Raw genomic sequence first — 19,183 nt, forward strand, 5'->3', positions numbered from 1 at the left:
ACCCTGTTTAAATGTTTCACTAATTTCAGGTCAAAAGGGGTCGTTTTTAGGCCGTTTTCACAAGAAAAAAAAGTACCAACTAAGAAACAATTAGGGCAATCCGTATGAACAAGATTGAAGTAATGTCTCAACTACATCTTACAAAAAAGGCTTGATGATATCTATCACAGATTGAGAGAAATGAATTTTTAAGAAAAGTGTTGCAGAATTTCCAATGCTGCGCCGCCTCTCTTCCAAATGCGATATCTTGGTGACCGTAACTCAAAATCGAACAAGGCCTATGAAAACTAGACATCTAAAACTTTCCAAGGACATCAAATTTGAAGAAATCGAAGCTCGAAAAGACCTCCAAACAACACTGCATCACCCCATGTTCATATTTAAAACAACTCATTTGCCACGTGCTATTGCCTCAATTGCTTGGGCATGTAATTTTTTTTTTTTTGTTGAGAATCAGCATGTAATATTATTTGTCATTTAATAAGGTAATATCTTATTTAATCTTAACCGTTCATCTATTATAATAAAATATATCTTAAATAAGGTAATATCTATGTTTACGATCTAGATGAGATAGGTTTGGTACAAGCAAAAAAAAAAAACATGTACCATAAAATACTCCATATTTTAAGGATTTATCACACTTCATGTCTTTGTCCCAAAAAAAAAAAAAAATGGTAAGAAGGTTATATCTCTTTTTCTGTAATTACCACTTTATTGCCATTGAATTTTAGGTTGTCTGCTCGCTTGTTTTGCAATTTTTTCTTCTTGACCATGTCTTCGTTTTATGATAATTACTCTTACCATTATCATTAGACATTAATTAATTTTATTAGACTATGGTCCTAAAAGTTTATAAAAGGATCCCAAGGCCTTCGGGGGGAGGGGAGGAGGACCTCCAAAACTGTTAAAAAAACAAAAAAAAAAACTCGGATGATAATTAATTATTATTATTTATTTGCATTTCATGGTGTGAAAGATTTTAGTGAAAAGAATACTTTTCCCAAAAACTTTTCATTAACTCTAAGTATATATATTCAATTGTTGTTATTCTTAATTGTGTCCATCTATATGTATAAAATTAAAAATTAATAAAGCATAAATCTAAACTCCCTTCAATATATATATATATATATATTTTTTAATTTTTGTTCAAAATCGTCTAAAAAAATTAACAATGATGCTTGCATGGGGAGTAGGAAAAGAAAATTGCATGCGATTTGAAAAAAGTAAGACAGATTATAATGCTTTATATAATAAAACTTCAGAAAGATTAATAACAAATCAGAGTGGCGCAGCGGAAGCGTGGTGGGCCCATAACCCACAGGTCCCAGGATCGAAACCTGGCTCTGATAAAAGAGGAGAGCTTCCGGCACTTGCTTTTTTGGCTGATTTCCTGATTGATACCATGACGGCATGACCTGCTACCCGATAAACTTCATTGAAAGCTTTTTTTTTTTTTGATGGGATTCATTGAAAAGCTTTATTCAAATGTAATAATGAACCATCTTAATCATGAGTCATGACCCACTTATCATTGGGACTGTAAGCCTCACTCTTTCAAAATCTACTCTACCTGATTGCTTGATTTAATATTATTGTCACGAGCAATTGATTTGATTCATCGTATTTTTTTTTTTTAAAGAAAATAAAAACTTTGTTGTTATTTGAAATTTTGTGCTAAGAGGCTCAATTATTGATTCATCCTAATCCTAAACCAATAAGCTCTTTGTTTGTTTGTAACAATAAACTCTTTGTTATGTAATGAGATGTTAAAATATAATATACGCACGCCAGATTAGATTGAAACCAAAATATAATGTTTTAATGGACAAATCAAAACAGTATTTAGAACTTACTTACACGTGCACAGTGCACACACATACTAGATTAGACGAATACCAAAATATTTTGTACTGATGGAAAAACCAAAATGGTCACTAAAACAAATTGCTAACTATATCAAACTTGCTTAGCGTTGGGATTAATTTTAAATGCTAATTGGAGTAATGCAAATCCATTTTGTCCTTTTTTTTTTCCAACATCTCTCTCTCTCTCTCTCAAAAATCCATACAAATTAGGGGTCAATCCATTGATGGGAATTCCTATAAGAAAAACTTGTCACAATTACCATAAATCCAAAGTCAATCAAACACAAGAGCGTTACAAAATACAACAAAGACCCATTACCAATATTAAAAATACAATAAGACAATTGCTTTGAATTCAATACTTGGTTTTGTCACATTTCATGTTACAATTTTTTCCCCATGTTTGGTCACTTTTGGTCAGTAATAACATGATAACCATGGTTTTAAAAACCAAAAAGATTAAAGAACTAAAAAAAGGGTCTGGTTCTCAGTTTTTACCAATTGAACCATGATTTCGAGTCTTTTGACAGTTTTTATAGAACCGGATTGGGCATGGTGCTCCATTGAACTTGCTAGTAAAATCCAATTTTTAAAATCATGATGATAACACATGATAGTAACTTTGTCACATCCACTGATAACTCATGTTAAATTGAATATTAACTTCACGATTTGTGGTAGTTATATATTTTTTTCACCATGTCGTACGTACACTATCCTGTTTATTTTTATTTTTATTTTTTTGTAATTTTAAATTTTCAGATTTTTTTGGATATATAGTAATAGGGTAACCATTAATAATAACTTTGTCACATATGATCTAACTTAAATTACTTAAACTATTAACTGTTTTCTTTTATAGTAATTGGCCAATAGCAATAGGGCAACATATAATGCAATATATTTTCAATAACAATTCATGTCATATTAAGTAGCAACTTCGATGTAAAAGTTAAGATAGTAAAAAAATATTTTTATTATTACATTTTTTAAGTTTTTACTTATAATATATTACATAACCAGAGTACCACTACAAAAAATTCTATATACTACTTTCGTATTTGTGTGTTTTAATAAGTATTATTGTTTTTTCAAAAAAAAAAATGTTTATCTCATATTGGAAAAAAAAAAAAAAAAAAAAAAAAAAAACCCAAATCCTCAATCCAGACCAAACAAAATCACCAACCGGAGACAAACCCAGCACAAATCGGAGACAAACCAATGCGTCGATGCTGCCTACGCTGTCAACATCCTCGTCAATGCTTTGGTTTCCGATTACGCTACATCGGAAAGTGACAGTGAGAGAGGAGAGTGACGGTGAGTTTATCGGCGGCTTGGGACGGTTGGGTCAGGCCGGCGGCGGTGAATAAGGGAGATTAAGAGTGTGACGGTGAGAGAGAAGTGACGGTGAGTGATTTGGGGCCTTGGGACGGCTGGGTCGGGAGTGACTGAGAAAGGACGAGAGCGTGAGAGAGTTTTGGGAGAGTGAGAAGGACGGTTGGGTCGGGAGTGACTGAGAGAGGATGAGAGCTTGAGTGATTTGGGAGAGGAGGCTGAGTGATTTGGGAGAGAAAGAGAGGCACGGAGTGAGAGCTGAGTGATTTGGGAGAGAAAGAGAGGCACAAAGTGAGAGAGAGAAAGAAATAATTTTTTAACTGGGAGGAGAATAAAATAATATTATTTTTTTTTTGCTCTCATAAACAATACACATCTATTTATAGATGTGTACTGTAGCAGTGGAGCTAAAATTTTTAGATTTAGCTCCACTGCTGTAGCAACATTTTTGTATTTGTGGAGCTATATTTTAGCATTATAGCTATATAGCACCACTGCTATGAGTGCTCTAAGAGGCATGTTTGGTAAGAGGATTTCAACTCAATTTTTTTTTTTTTTGAAAACTTGGGTTTCTGTCTTAAATATATTGCTTGGCTCATATTCTCCAAATACAGCTGTAAGAAAATTGTTTTCTATTTTTCCTATTCAAATAAGCTAAGAAGATATTTTCAATATATAAAAAATGTTTTTAATAGCATAATTGTAAGTAAACTGAAAATAGTAAACCTAGCATATTTGTCCAAAATTTTTTATCTCTTAAACTAAGAAGCTTAACATTACCACCAAAAAAAAAAAATTATGATTGTAAGTACACAATTTGGGTCCTTAGCCCAAGTGGTGTAGAACTTAGGCTCAAAAAACCCAATACAATGAATTTGTAGAGAGTAGGTTGGAAAACTGAGTTTTAATAAGTTGGACAACAAGTAAAATAGATTCAGACGAAAAAAAAATGAAGATAAATTGATTTAAACTAAAGAAAATCGTCCTCAACAAAGTCTAAGGAGATCAATTCTTATATATTTCTCTCAAATTGGATTACAGATTTAGTTCTTGATTGCTACAGTATTTTTCTCTTAATTTCTCCACCTCCCTCTCTCATTGCCTCCTCCTTCTTTTATACTATCTTCCCCTTTCATCTCTACCCTCAATGTGCAGGCCAAATGGTCAGTGTTGATACTTGTCCCATCAACACCTTCCTGAAGCCTATGTGTAGTAGCTGTAAAGCTGAAAACCACTATTCAGGTATCACTTCCACATAAATACGGCCAAAGGATTAGCTACAGAGCATTCAATGCGGTGGTAGCAACTTTCTCCTTAGATATTTTAGGACTCCCCCCATCCTATGTTTCTGTAATGCTTATCCGTATCAACAGAATTTCCTGGAATGTTCCCCTAGACAGTAGACCGCCCCTTCGGACCTCGGCTTTGGTTAGCCGAGGAGGCATTCATCCTCAGGTAACCCTCATAGGCTCTTATGACCAAAACTAACTTCTTCATTTACTAACATGAACTCCCCTGACAATGTTTACTCCTCCTCGGATGACTTCACGTCCTCGGATTGGGCCCAGGCCCAATATATACATAGATGATGAGCGCCTAGGCCCAACACCCCTACAATGATGTTTCGAATTTGAAACTCATCACCATCAAATAATAATAATAATAATAATATGTGCATGAGCTCTATTCGCCAATCATTATTAGAAAAATTAAAAAGTAATCCACATTACTTTTTGTAAATTTTTTATTAAAAAAAAAAAATCTCAAAATTAAAAATGATCTTCCAAAAATTTATCTTTTATTTTCAGTATTTTAAAAATTGTTCTTAAAATTTGGAGCCAAACACTTATAGTAAAAAAATAATATCTAAAAACTAGTTTCAATTTCAATTTCAATTTTTGAAAAAAAATTTCATACTATTTTGAAAATAAAAATAAAAATCCTCCCACCAAAGAGACCCTAAGTTATTTTTTTTTTTTAATTTGATCACTCTCTTGAAAATCTCTCTCACACAAACGGTGGCTTCATCTGTGGTAAGTCTTGGTTTGTGGGTCTGTAATGGGTTTCAGGCAATGAGTGATGTGGATGGTGAGTATGGGTAAAGGGTTGTTAGTGGTGATGGGTTTAGGGTGGCAGAGATTGGTTTAGAACCTATATTCTCACTAAGTTGGGTGCGTATGTTTGGATTCTATTTATAGAAAATTTTATTATCATTATTATTATACAATTTCCCTTTTTTTATTCTTTTTAACTAAATTCATTAAAGGCATGGATGACAATGGAGTAGGGTTGGATCATTAAGAGATTAAGATAACAAAGGGAAAAAGCAACCAAATTATTACTAGGATATTTTTTTTTGCAAATTAAATTATATGTATAAATAATTTAAATATATTATTTATATATAAATTCAGGATGGAGGGAGAGCAAAACTCTATCTCATCTCATCACCTTTTCGAGATTATGCAGGGCAAGACAAGTCAGGTAAAGTAGGGCATTTTTTGGTCTTAAAGTTCTAACCAAAGTGCTTGTTGAAAAAAATGAAAATATAATTTTATTGTTAGGTAGACTAATGAATCTTTAATGCCTTTCGTTTGGAGATGCTAGTTGTAAGGATGCAATTTGTGTCTTAAGCCCAAAAGTTAAAAGGATCTAAGCCCAAATAGCCTAATACAATAAATTTGTAGAGAGTGAATTGAAAAACTAGGCTCTAATGAGTTGGGTAACAATTATAGTGGATCCAAATGACAACAAAGTAAAAATAGACTTGTTTTATCTAAAGAAAATCATCATCGACACAGTCCGAGGAAATCAGTTCTTGTATATAATTCTTGAAGTTGATTACAAGTACAGTTCTTATTTCTACAGTATTTCTCTCTCAATTCTCCGATCCCCCATTCTTAGGATCTTCTCTCTGTTTTATATCTTTCTCCTCCCTTCATCTCTACCCTCCATGTGTAGATTAGATTACTAGTGTTGATCCTTGTCCCATCAGCACCTTCATGAAGTCTTTGAGGAGTAGCTGTAAGGCTGAAAATTACTGTTTAGATATTAGTTCCTTATTAATGTGACTAAAGAGTTAGCTACAAAGCATTCAATGCGGTGGTAGTAGCTTTCTCTTAGATATTTCATAGTCCTCCTTTGTCTTGTACCTTCTAAATGTATATCCTTACCAATAAAACCTCCTAGAATATTGCCCTGGAAGGCAGATCATAGCTTCAAACTTTAGCTTCGATCAACCAAACAGGCATCCCTCCTCAGATCACTTTCTTTGAATCTCATGACCATAACTTACCTTTTCATTCATTAACACAGACTCCTTTAACAGTGTTTCCCCGTCCTCGGACTACTTAATGTCCTCGGATTGGGCTACCAACCCAATATATACATAGATACGTACTGCTGAGCCCACCACCCTACACTAGTATTTATTCTTTATTCCTTCAAAAAAAAATTATGCTTGGTTGCATATGACTTTTGGAGTTTAAGCCTTATGTGGAAATTGGAAATTTTGGATTCTCATAATTTTTTTTTTTTTTGGGTGCAATAAAGAAGGTCCATTTCAGGGCTAAGAACTACCCAAATATATGGCTTATGATATGCCACCTAATTTTAAAATGTTTAGAATGTGTCATCTCACCAAATCTAATAATGGTAAAGTGTTAACGAGAGAGAGAGAGAGAGAGAGAGAGAGAGAGAGAGAGAGAGGAGGAAAGGAGAGAGGGGAGAGAGAGAGAGAGAGAGAGAGAGAGAGAGAGAGAGAGAGAGAGAGAGAGAGAGAGAGAGAGAGAGAGAGAGAGAGAGACGATGTTATATGAACACAAGAAAAAAAAAAAAAAAGGAAAACAAAAGGGGAAAAAAATACCCAAATTCTCATAGACATAAAGAAATTTTTAGTGATTGTATGACCATAAACAAGCCAAGTCAAACCAAGTATTAAAAGTTCAAGCTTTTTTAATTAATTCTATTTCAAATATGAGTCAAGTTTATTTATCATCAAAAAAATTACATATTCAAGTTTAGTTTATTTTCTTGTTGAACAAGCTCAAGCTACTAGATAAACTTATTATTTTCCCATATATAATAAAACAATGGCTAAAATTTGTTACTTCTTCACAAATTTATCAATTTTTTTTTACAAATGAACTGTTTATATTATCGATAAACTACAAATAATAATTTGATATCATATGAACTTATTTAAAAACCTATACAATCAAATATTAAGTCTATATAAGTATATTTTTATACAAGTATACATATAAAAACATAATATCATATATAGCTAAATATGAGTTTATTCACAAACATGCTATTATGTTTGAGCTTGACTCGTTTGATAGTCAAGTCTAAATTTGGGCTTAAGCTTGGTTTGTTTCATAAACAAACAAACATAACAAGTTTTTTTTTTCCCAAATCGAGCTTGAGTTGTTCATAAACAGCTTAGTCATTTACAACCCTAAATAATTGATTAAGCAATTGGGAGCAAAAATGGGCACCCAAAAATGTGGTAGATTTTGGTAGATAAGTTCATTCATTATCTACAAAAGAAAAAAAAATGATAACAAGGAGAAGAAGAATGAACGATGCTACAGGAAGATAAAGATCTACCATTGCCTAATGGTGGGAATCATGTCCATTATCTTCTAATTCAAACAACAATAAGCCAAAAAAATTTGGTATAACAACATCACACTAACCCAGTATGGAAAGCTAGGGTTCCCCCCCCCCCCCCCAACTTTACCAGAAATGATGAGAGAAAGAAGTGAGGTTGCAACTAAGACCAATTTTTGCTTCCAAATGGGTCATTCTTTTGTTTTGTTTGACAAATAAAATGTTCCAATTAGTTGAGAGTGTAATTAAGGTTGTGCAAAAAAACTGCTTAACCCACCAATCTATCCAACCCAACCCAATTTATACGGTTCCATTGAGTGATGCAGGTTGGGTTAGGCAGGTTGGATGGATAATTTAGCAAATTGGGTTGATTAAGGGATTAAAATATTTCTATCCCACCACAACTAGACCCGCCCACTTTATTTCTCTCATCTCTTTCTATTTCTTTTTAATTTTTAATTTTCACATTTCTCTTCTCTAAAACAGTACAATGCTGCCTTAGCTTTGGCTAGTGCTACAAAAGAGGAAGAAGATGCCATTGTTTGGCTAGAAGAATGCCTATCTTTTCTCTTCCCCATTGTACAATGTGATCTTTCATAAATAAAGTCTACTATCGTTTCTGCTTAATAAATAACTATAGCTGTTCTCTCTAAAATTTTGTTATTATTCTTACTCTATATGCACATTTAATTTTAGACTTTGAATTTTTTTTTTTCATTGTGATAAAATTTTAGTCATTCTAAAAAAAAAATTATGTAGTATTTGTAATTATTTTTTAATGAAAATTGCAATTATTTATTTTCTTATTTTATTTTAGTGAGAAAACAATTATCCAATTTAATTGAATTTGGGTTAGCTACTGTATTTATAGATTGATGGGTTAGCGGCGGATTCGAATTTTCTCAATCCGCCACTAGTGAATTGGTTAATAATGTTTTCCTGCACTCGCCCAACCCAACTCATGAACACCCCTAAGTGTAATAGCCCAAGAAAAAACGCTAGCCACATATACGTTATACCTTAAAATAACTAATCTAATTACAATTAAGACTCCTTATAGTAGTTAACAAAGTCCATATTGACCAAGTATATGCCAATTGTGGGACTTATCACAAACTCAATCAATATGGGACATCACAAACTCCTCCACTTAAATCTCCAACTTCCTCATTAGGGTCTACTTTGTGGGGTAGTGTCTCTGAACTCACACGGGGTTATCAGGCTTGCATGCCAATTCTAATACCATTTGCAATAACCTAAAAAATAAAAACACTAGTCATATATGTGCTATACCTCAAAATGATCAATTTAGTAACAACGGTGACTCATTATAATTTTTTTAAGGAAAAAAAAAAAACATTTTCTCTTTTGTTTGATTCAAAATACACATTACCTTTTAAAGCCGAAACTTCACTTTATATTATTTCTATATTAATCAAAATTCCAAAAAAAATCTCACAAATAATTATGTTATATAGATATAAATTTAAACATTTTAATTCTTCTCAAAAAAAAATTAAACAATTTTATTAATAATTGACTAATTTCAAGTTTGGTGGTGTCATGACTCACAAACGACTACTGTCTATATATTGAAGGACAAATATACAATATCAATGTTAAATGGATTCTCAATAAAAATAAAAATAAATAAATAAATGGTGGCAATGAGGTTGAGAAAAAAAAATGTTGACAGCCATCGTGACAAACTAACGGTAGGGGTTTGTTTGAGTACCACTTATTTTGCTGAAACTGAAAATTTATTGCTGAAAGTAGTATAAATAAAAGTAAAAATTAGTTGAAATAGTACAGTGTAGCCCATAAATAGTACCAAAAAGTGCATTGAGATCTATGAATAGTAACAAAAATAAGCCAATAGTAAAATAATTTATAATTTTCATCCAAATTCAAATGCACCCTTTATCTCCTTTTTTTGATAGGGCATTATAACTAAACGCATCTGTCAAAATGGCAACAACAGATCTTTCGAGAAACAAAAAACGACAACGATGGGTTAGGTCGGCATGTAGCAAGCTTATAATTAGGGACACATAAAATGGCACAATTTGTGCCACAACTCGCCACATGGTGAGTTATAAGTGGTAAAAATGTGTGTAAATATAGTTATCTTTGACTTCATTAGATCACAGTGATTTATTTTACTCCAAAACATACATTGGTAGGGAAAATGCACCGTCACATTAAAAGGAGGTCACTCCTTATAAACATATCAACATGTGCTTCTCCAGGTAACGTAAAACTCTGAAATTTATAATACTTTTAGCATTTTCGTATTTAATTTTCGGAGTATAAGAGCACTAACATCAAATATTCTAAAAAACTGTTATTTTGACATTCAAAAAATTTACTTTATATATTTGGCTAAAATCCAAAACTGACCCTTTAACTTTCTTCAAATTTCATTTCGGTCTTCTAACTTTGCTTTTGTTCATTTCGGTTCTCTAAGTTTCAAATTTATTCAATTAAGGCATTTTCGTTAACTTTTGTTAAAAAAAAAAAAATTTAAAAAAAAATTGGAAAATATTTTTCAATTATTAATTGAATTTTTTAATTAAAAAATGTGAAGAAAAATTTTAAAAATTGAAAAATTAATCACAATATATAACAAAAGTTGATTGAAAAACCTTAATTGAATAAACTTAAAAGTTAGAGGACTGAAATGAATAAAAACAAAGTTAGAGGACTGAAATAAAATCTAAAGAAACTTAGAAAGTCAATTTTACATTTTACCCTACATATTTTAACACATCATTTTACACTTCACCTACATTATATCTCTTCCTTTAATAATTCAACATTAAAATAACCTAAAATAATATCAACCTTTTATTTTTAAAAAAAAAAAAAAAAAAAACTTAGACACAAAGTATAGAGCAACTGACGTTAAAAAAAGGAATCAAAAAAATTTTCAACCACAAAAATGAGACTTCTGACATGTGAGATAAGAGAGAAAAGGAAAAGAAAAAAGAAAAAAAATAAGGGCACGGCAAATGCCGCCCCTAAAGAAACTACTTTATGTCAATAAAGTTAATTTTTTGTTACATTTTTTTGACTAACTTTATAAGGTGTAGAGCAAATAAAGCAAACTTTTTGAGTTTTGCTTGTCACTTCAGTACTATTTTCAATTATTTCATCAATTTATACTAATTTTTTATTAGGTAAACCACACAATAAATTATCTTTAATAGACACTTTACGATGACAGTTACACTTCTATTTAAAAGTGTATTATGGCAAATGCTAATTTTTTTTTTTTAGTATTTGAGAGATCTAGGGACCGTTTGATAATGTTGTTTTAGTAACGTTGTGTAAATATTGTGAAAATACATGTTATGAAAACTGTTGTTTAAACAACACAACCAAACAGGCCTTGATGTAAGGGTGTTTTTGATGTTTGGTGTGCTAAATACTAAAAATGTAGCATTTAGCACACCTGATAGTGCTTAAGAACATTAGCATCAAGTATTGTTAAAAAAAAAAAAAGAAGAAGTTATTTTTACATATAAAAAAGTTGATTTTTTCTATTTTAACACACCATTTTACAATACATTCCACATCACATGTTTTATTTTTTTTACCATTTTATTTAATATTCTTTCTTTATTATTTTTAATTAATTTTTTATTCTTACTTTATTAGATGGGTTCAGTCAATATTCAAGGGGTGAGATAATGAATATGACGAAGAGTGGATGGGTGAGAGAGAGAGAGAGAGAGAGATAAAAGTAAAGATATATTACTAAAGAAAAGAAAAAATTGATTAAAAAATACAAAAAAAAAATATAACATATGATATATAGTGCCATAGATAGAACTGTACTATAGAAATGCCAAATATTTTAGTATTTAAAAGGTCTCATGAGGGTTGGCTTTTAGTGTTTGGTGTGTCAAATGCTAAAAATTTGGCACATGTGATGCAATGTTTTAAGTAGAGTTCACAATCATAGTGGTAGGTGACAAATTATGAGTAATGCTAGGACACATAAAATGGTACAATTTATGCTACAACTCATCCACGTGGTGAGATGTGATGGTGGGTCCGAGAAGTGTGAATGTATTTGGTAGGCTTCAACTATTTTATAAACTAATTTATACCTCATGGATATACTTAAAGATATATAATAAGATGCATAATATAATTCTTATATATATAATTTAAATATTATTTATAGTTATTTTTATATTTTGTTAACTTTTTTTAAAAAAATTGTAGGGATATTATTATGTATAAAATGTAAATTGTCCATTTAAAAAAAAAAAATTATTGTGAAGCACATTTTTTTATTTTATAATTCATTTATTCTAAACTCTTTAATTTTTGTACTTAATAACTCATTTAGATGAATATTTATGATGTGGTCCCACATTTGATTTTAAAATTAAAAAATATAACTCTTTATAAATAAATGTGGCGCAAAATTGAAACTTTAATTTAAAATTTTAATCTAAGTTTCTCTCAACTTTACTTATTATATATATATATATATAAGTACTTAAATTGATTGTTAATGTCAGTGCTACATTAGTAGTAAATCTGGTAGCTCACATATCACTGCCGACGCTGTATCATAATCTCCAAACGTGAACGATGCAAACTTTTAGCTTTAGGCCATTAATTTCGGTAGGAAACCGAGATTACTTTAATAATAAAAAAGCAAAATCATCGTATCAAACAAAAAAAAAAAGCGCAAAATCATAATATTCGGAGAACTAACTTAATGGACTCTCAGCCGTAGATCTGGTGGATTTGTCAAATTATAAAGGAATTTCTATGCATGATTTATCTCACCTAACATCATTATATTCGTACCTTATTTTATTTCTGTGCAATACACAAATTGTGTTTTATTAAGAATTAAGACAAGCATTTCCCTCAAAAAAAAAAAAAAAAAAAAAAAAAAAAAAAAATCAAGACAACCAAATTTGACTGCTTCATTGGTTTCCCTATTAGAATTGGTCAATACTCAATAGGGCTCGCAAAAGGCGTGTAGTTGTAGCAACTAGCTGCTAGCAAACCAGGTTTTGGTTTACCGATCCACCACCGTTGGATGAGTGCCTGAAAGTGCATAACCCATCTAGTGGTAGGTGGGTCAAGTGGTCAACCATGTGAGTGTCAACTGCCAAGTAGTTAGAACTAGAATATTATAAACTTTTTTTTTTTTTATTATACTGTAAATTGAATACCCTGCATTTATTTATTTATTTTTTTTATGGGAAATACCCTGCATTTATTAGTGCTGTGTTTTATTGGACTGCATATGTGAGTGTAGTTGATAACTTAATAGTACTTCCAACAGTGATAAAGCAGATGTGACTATGATTTATTAATAAACATATAATGGTAACTATTGGTATTTTCCAACATGATTATCGTGGGAGGAGATCCCAAAACTAGTTTTGATACTTTGAATTCTAGCTTATCTAATGTGGAGTGGTCTATTTCTAGTTTTCTGCACTGTCGAGCAAGCAATACTGCAGAGCTTGATCATAAATTTGATTCATGTGCATTTAGTTGGGTTTGAAGGGATGTAAATCGTGTTGTTGATTCTCTTTGTTAAGGCTGTGTTTGTTTATGGTGAAAAACATATATGGAAAAAGAAAAAGAACGAAAATGTTAGGGACACCTCAAATTTTGGCTCCAAAGATTTTAGACATTGTCATATGCAAAAATTTCCTCTTAAGAGAAAGGTCTTCTCATTGCATTCAGATGAGATTTTATTTGTCAAAACTTAAGTATTAGATATTTTGCTTGTGAGATCTTGATATTTAACCACCTAACCACGTGAGAGTTTCTTCGATGTGGGAGCAAGTCTCAAAAACTGCTCATGTCGCTTGAAAGAATAAAGAGCCGTGCGGGTTCTTTGGCTCCAAAGTGGACTAATTGCTTGCAAGCTTGAACAAATCCTCCTCCACAGTTATGTTTCTACTATTTTAGTTTTTTTTTTTTTTTTTTCAACAAACAACACTCTTGGTTCTTTAAATTGGTTTTGCTTTCAATATGTTAATTTCTTAAAGTTTCAAAAGTAGCAATCAAATATTTTTTTTAAATAATTGAATTTTATTCTTAAAGTTTTTCTATTTTCCAATTTGGTTGTTAAAGTCTCAAAAGTTTAGAAAATAATTGCTTCTATATTCTTCCTTTTTATTTATTCCTAACATTTTCTCATTAGATAAGTACATAGTTGTCAGTATCGTACGATATGCGATATGTATTGTATCGTGTATAAAAAGTTTTGTATCGTAAGGGCATATCGTAAGTGCTCATGAATCATCCGACACATAAGTGCATATCGTATAAATCATATCATATCGGTGAATCGTACGTATCATACGATACATAAACATGTGGGTTTAAAATGGGTTTTTTTGTTAAAATTTGTGGTTTTATTTGATTTAAACAAGCTGTTAGACTTTCTTAACACAAAATTATTAGGAAACTTAATTGAGTCTAATGAAATAGCAAGTCCATAAGTTTTTTCCTCCCTTCTCTTTCTCTTACAAGATTTAGACTTACTCATAACACTCACTTTCTTATGTGCAAATTTATTTTCTATTCTATTAATAATGTATTAAATGAAAATATAATTATTTTTTATTTTGTTATTATTATTTTGAGTCTACAAAGCTAGAATGCCAAGAAAAAATTATTAGAAAAAAAAAAAGAGTAAATGTTGATAATAATAAAGAAAATGTCTATGAAAAAATAATTTTGCAAGCTGTTGAACATGATGATAACATTGACTTAAATGGAGTTGATTAGCCAAGATGATGAAAATATATTATTATTTTGGTTCATATATCATGTATTACTTTTGAGTTTAATCAATTTGAATGTGCATGTTATAAACATAAGTTAATTTGATTTATTTAGTTAGATTTGTTAAATTTTATTACATAAGTAATGATTAAATTAGTCATTAGTTGAATATATTTTGAATTTATAATGAATATACCTTTTATATATGTATATTTATAATTATTTTATAATTTTATTAGGTGTTTGTGTATCTTATGATACATGAATCGATACGATATATGATACAGAAAAATAAAAAATTGATTCACGATACGATTCATGATTTGACAATTATGGATGAATATAAAATATAGTAATTTAGGGTTCGTTTGCATATAACTTATTTTATTGAAAATTGAAAACTGAAAATATTGTAGCAAAATAATTTTTAAATTGGTGAATAATGCCATGAGACCCATTTTTAATATATTTTTTTCTAATAAAGTTGTTGTAGGTCCCGTGAACAATACATGAATAGTGTGTGAATGGTGATGAACAGTAATTTTGTCCCTCTGAAACGCGTGTAGCAGCAAGAAAAAAAAAAAAGAAAAAAAAAAGAAGAAAGAGGAAAGCGCAAACGCAGAAACACAGAAATGCCGGATCCAAACACTCCCTTAGTAGATTCAGATTCCTACCATGGGAAATATTTATGCCATCATTTTATTCCACGTCAATGTCATGTCAATTTGTGACACTTGAACTTAGCTCTGGCAAGGGGCAGATTTAGGACGACGTCAAAGTATGTATAACAATAAATGACATTATAAAAAAGGCTATCTTGTATCAAAAAAGGCTAAATATCACACACGTCTTTTTTAATAAAAAAAACAAAAAATATTTATCTATACACTATACATAATTTAAAAAATAAAAAATAGGAACGAGTCTGGTGCAGCTCTGAAGAAAAAATTCCCATTCCCACCTGATTTAGATGGGTCGAATTGTGCACTCGTGAGGGCAAGTTCAAATTTTCATCCTTACAAAAATTATTGGCATGTAATTCTTAAGTCACATAGACATTTTTTAAAGTATTTTTTTATCATTATAAATGTATCCTATCACAAGACAATTTCGAAATTAGGGTAATGACCAAATTGAATCATTTATCCTACTTAACTTAAATATTTGATTGCTACTTTTATAATTTAAGCAACATATGTGAAAACATGACAAACTTTAGGGGTAAAAGTAGTGTTTGGGTATATTGCATCTTTCTTCCTCGGTAGTTGTAAGATTAAAATGCAAATTACACTTTTAAAATTTATGATAATTTTGATTCTACTATCTAACATTTAAAAAATCGGATTCGCTTTCCTAACGTTTGAGGTTCGTTTTGGTTGCTAATCCCTCCGTTAATGGCTAGCTAGTCTATTTTAAATATATAAAAAAAAAATTAAAAAATATATAACTTACATATCAAAAGTTTATATAGCAAAATATTATAATGTCGACAACAACAATAAGCCAAACGTTTTTTATTATATATATATATATATATTTATATATTTATATAGATAGATTACATATGTGTATCCTTATAACTTACATAATTCCAAAAAATTGGGAATTTTTTCTTCTACTAACACTTCAATTCTGTTACTCTTGCATTAACGTTGTTTTTGTAAGGACTAAATTCACGATGTAATCTTATAACTTACCGAATACCAAAATTTGGAAATTTCTTCCCCTTCAGAAGGACTAAATTCAAGACTCCTCTTTTTCAACTATGTTCAAGTCACGAAAACATTAAAATTAGCAAAATATAAGCCTACGATGGCATGCCATTGTTGATCATAAATTTCATAAGAATAAGATATTGACAGATTGACTTCCTCCTCTGAGAACTAAAAAAATTGGGTAGGGAGGATTTTAGACTTACGGAATTGTTTCACATTTGCAGTTCAGACTTATCATTCAGAACTTAGAGCAATGACTTTGACGCAAATACTAGGCGGCTGACTTAGTTGGTAGAACACGGAGTCTCAAGTCCAAACTTGCAAGCATGATGCACAGTGTGAAAATCTAATAATAATATTCTTTGCTGCCATCTTTTAAATAAGCACAATATTCTCTGGTTGTTAATTTTTCTTTTTCTTTTTCTTTTTTGAGACAAACGATCGAGTTGTTAATTTTTCTTAAATCTTAATAATATATGTGGTTTTTTTTTTTTTTTTTAAAGTTGTTGCCTATGGTTTTTTATTGGCCTTTTCTTATATATATATATATATATATTTTATCTCAATTAAGATAGACTGCACCGTCAAGAGTCTTATAACTTAGTGACATTTTTTTTTTTTGGTCAAGAGGCATCTTAGTGGCATTATTTATTCCCATTTATTCCCCCTTTCAATTATTGCAACTTAGTGGCTTTATTTGTGCTGTCAAGGTGTATAATAATTGTTTCTCAAAAAAAAAAAAAGGTGTATATAATTGTCACTATTGCATTCTATGAATGAACCTCTTTTATTAGAGTGAAATGCGGATCCAATATGTGTACGAGTCTACAAGATCCCCATATGGAAGTGGCCCGGCACATAAAGAGGACGTCCAAAATAGTTGCTGCAACTAAAGACTCGGGTAGGAATTTGTTAGGAGGTACTTGACTATTCTTGTTATTTAATATTTGTTATCAAAGTCAATTGTTAGATTCTCATATCTCGTCCTTTTTCTCATTACATGAAAGCACCTATTTTTAATCAAGAGGGCAGTTTGGGTTTAGTGCTTTTAGTGCACTAGATCTATTAAAATGGTGATATGTGTCCAAAAATAAATATATGTCACAATCTCAACGAGTCTAGTGTCACTAGATATTAGACTTAATCAAGACCCTTTAACAAAATTAATAAACAAAAATTATTGGATATTTTCTTGAAAAAAGTATCAAATTATGTAACTTCATATGAAGGAAACAAGTAAATCACATCTTGCGTACTCGAATGAGAAAAAACTTAAGGCCATCTGACTTTTTATAAGATGAATTGCTCTTTTTTTTTTTTGTACGAAAAAAAATTGTTTCTTCTGGTATTACCTATATAATAATGCTTCAAGTATGAGACTTGAAAACTTGGCCTTCGCATGCGTGTGATAGTACTGATATGACGCTTGAAGGGTAAACAAAGGAGGCTTGTATCGAGGGTGACTTATTCGTTTCATTAATCTTTTGCTAAGCATACCCAATTTGAGTTGACTTTAAGAGTCTAGAGAAATAATTTTGGTGGTGCTCTCTCTAGTATAACAACAATGAAAGAAATGATTCAAAGGGCCTGTAACCCAACTACCCAAGATATTAAATAATCTACTTTCAATTAATTTGGCCTCCAAAATCTGACTAGATAGGCAAGTTTACAAGTAGGTTTAAGATAGAAAATTGGTAATTAAGGCCTTAAGGTGGAAGCACGAAAATAATAGAATTTGCATGACGACAAAGTTATCCGTGCTGCAATTCAGCTTGAAATTAGCTGCAAGATTTCCAGTTTCAACGTTTAGACAAACCCAAAACCAAAGCACATCATTATTAAATTTTACTACTAATATTTTATGAAAAATGATAATGGGTATCGTAGCCCGCCCTTAATGATGCTTTATTATTATTTGATATAACTAGAAAAAGTTAGCTGTATAAAACAAAATGATTTGATATAAAATAAAACTATACCATACTTTTTAGTGCCATACCATTAAAACTCAACAAAGATTCCAGTATAATTGACCAAAATTCTTTCCAACCGAGTGGCCAAGTTTGTGGAAAAAGCAGAGGAGACGATTTTCTTTTTCCTTGTTTCTGTAGCCAACAGTTAAATTGTCGAACAAATCCACCAAAAAAAACTTATAAATTTTAGGTAGATACTTTTTATTTTGTTGAAAACTGAAAATTTATTACTGAAAACACTGTAACAAAATATTTTTTAATTCGCATAACACACTGTTTATGTGCTTTTGGTGTTGGCTGATCCATGAACTGTGCCGTAGGATTAGACATGGCAAAACGGGCGATTCAGGTCGGGTCAATCAGGTTGCGGGTCAAATGGGTCACGGGTAAAACCGGGTCATTTTAAGGGAGTTAAAAATGGGTTCAAGTCAACCGGGTTGTGGGTCGGGTCGGGTTGGGTCAGGTTGACCCGTATTTTTCTCATAAATTTTTTTATTTTTTATTTTTTATAAAGAAAACAACATGTAGTTGCCATTTGGAAAGTTATACAACAAATTACTTGATGTAAAATGCATTATTTTGAATTCACCACTTATATTAAGAATGAACTTAGTTAAACTTATTAATATTTATTCAATAATTTTAAAATTATACAAATCCTAACATTACTATCTAAAACAAAATAATACAAAGACAAGTAAAACAAATACACAAGTTTTATTTCTACATAATATCAACATTCCAAAATATAAAACAAAATTACAAATAACTTATTAGATAACTCATTTGATAAAGAATAAAAACATATAAGAAATTTACAATTTTGAAAATTAATTTTATAATCTATTTTTAATTGTGGTTGGCACTCTATTTCAATTGAGATATATATTAAGTTTAC

The 19,183-nt window shown here is 30.6% G+C and overlaps 1 non-coding gene across 1 annotated transcript; it reads left to right on the forward strand.

The window, feature by feature from the left end:
* The first annotated feature begins 1,283 nt into the window (after positions 1-1,283).
* Positions 1,284-1,355, forward strand: TRNAM-CAU (transfer RNA methionine (anticodon CAU)). Its single transcript has one exon. It is a non-coding gene; the product is annotated as a tRNA-Met (tRNA).
* The last annotated feature ends 17,828 nt before the right edge of the window (positions 1,356-19,183 follow it).

The sequence above is a fragment of the Quercus suber genome, unplaced genomic scaffold (genome assembly GCF_002906115.3).
Source record: "Quercus suber isolate HL8 unplaced genomic scaffold, Cork oak 2.0 scaffold_492, whole genome shotgun sequence".
NCBI lineage: Eukaryota > Viridiplantae > Streptophyta > Magnoliopsida > Fagales > Fagaceae > Quercus > Quercus suber.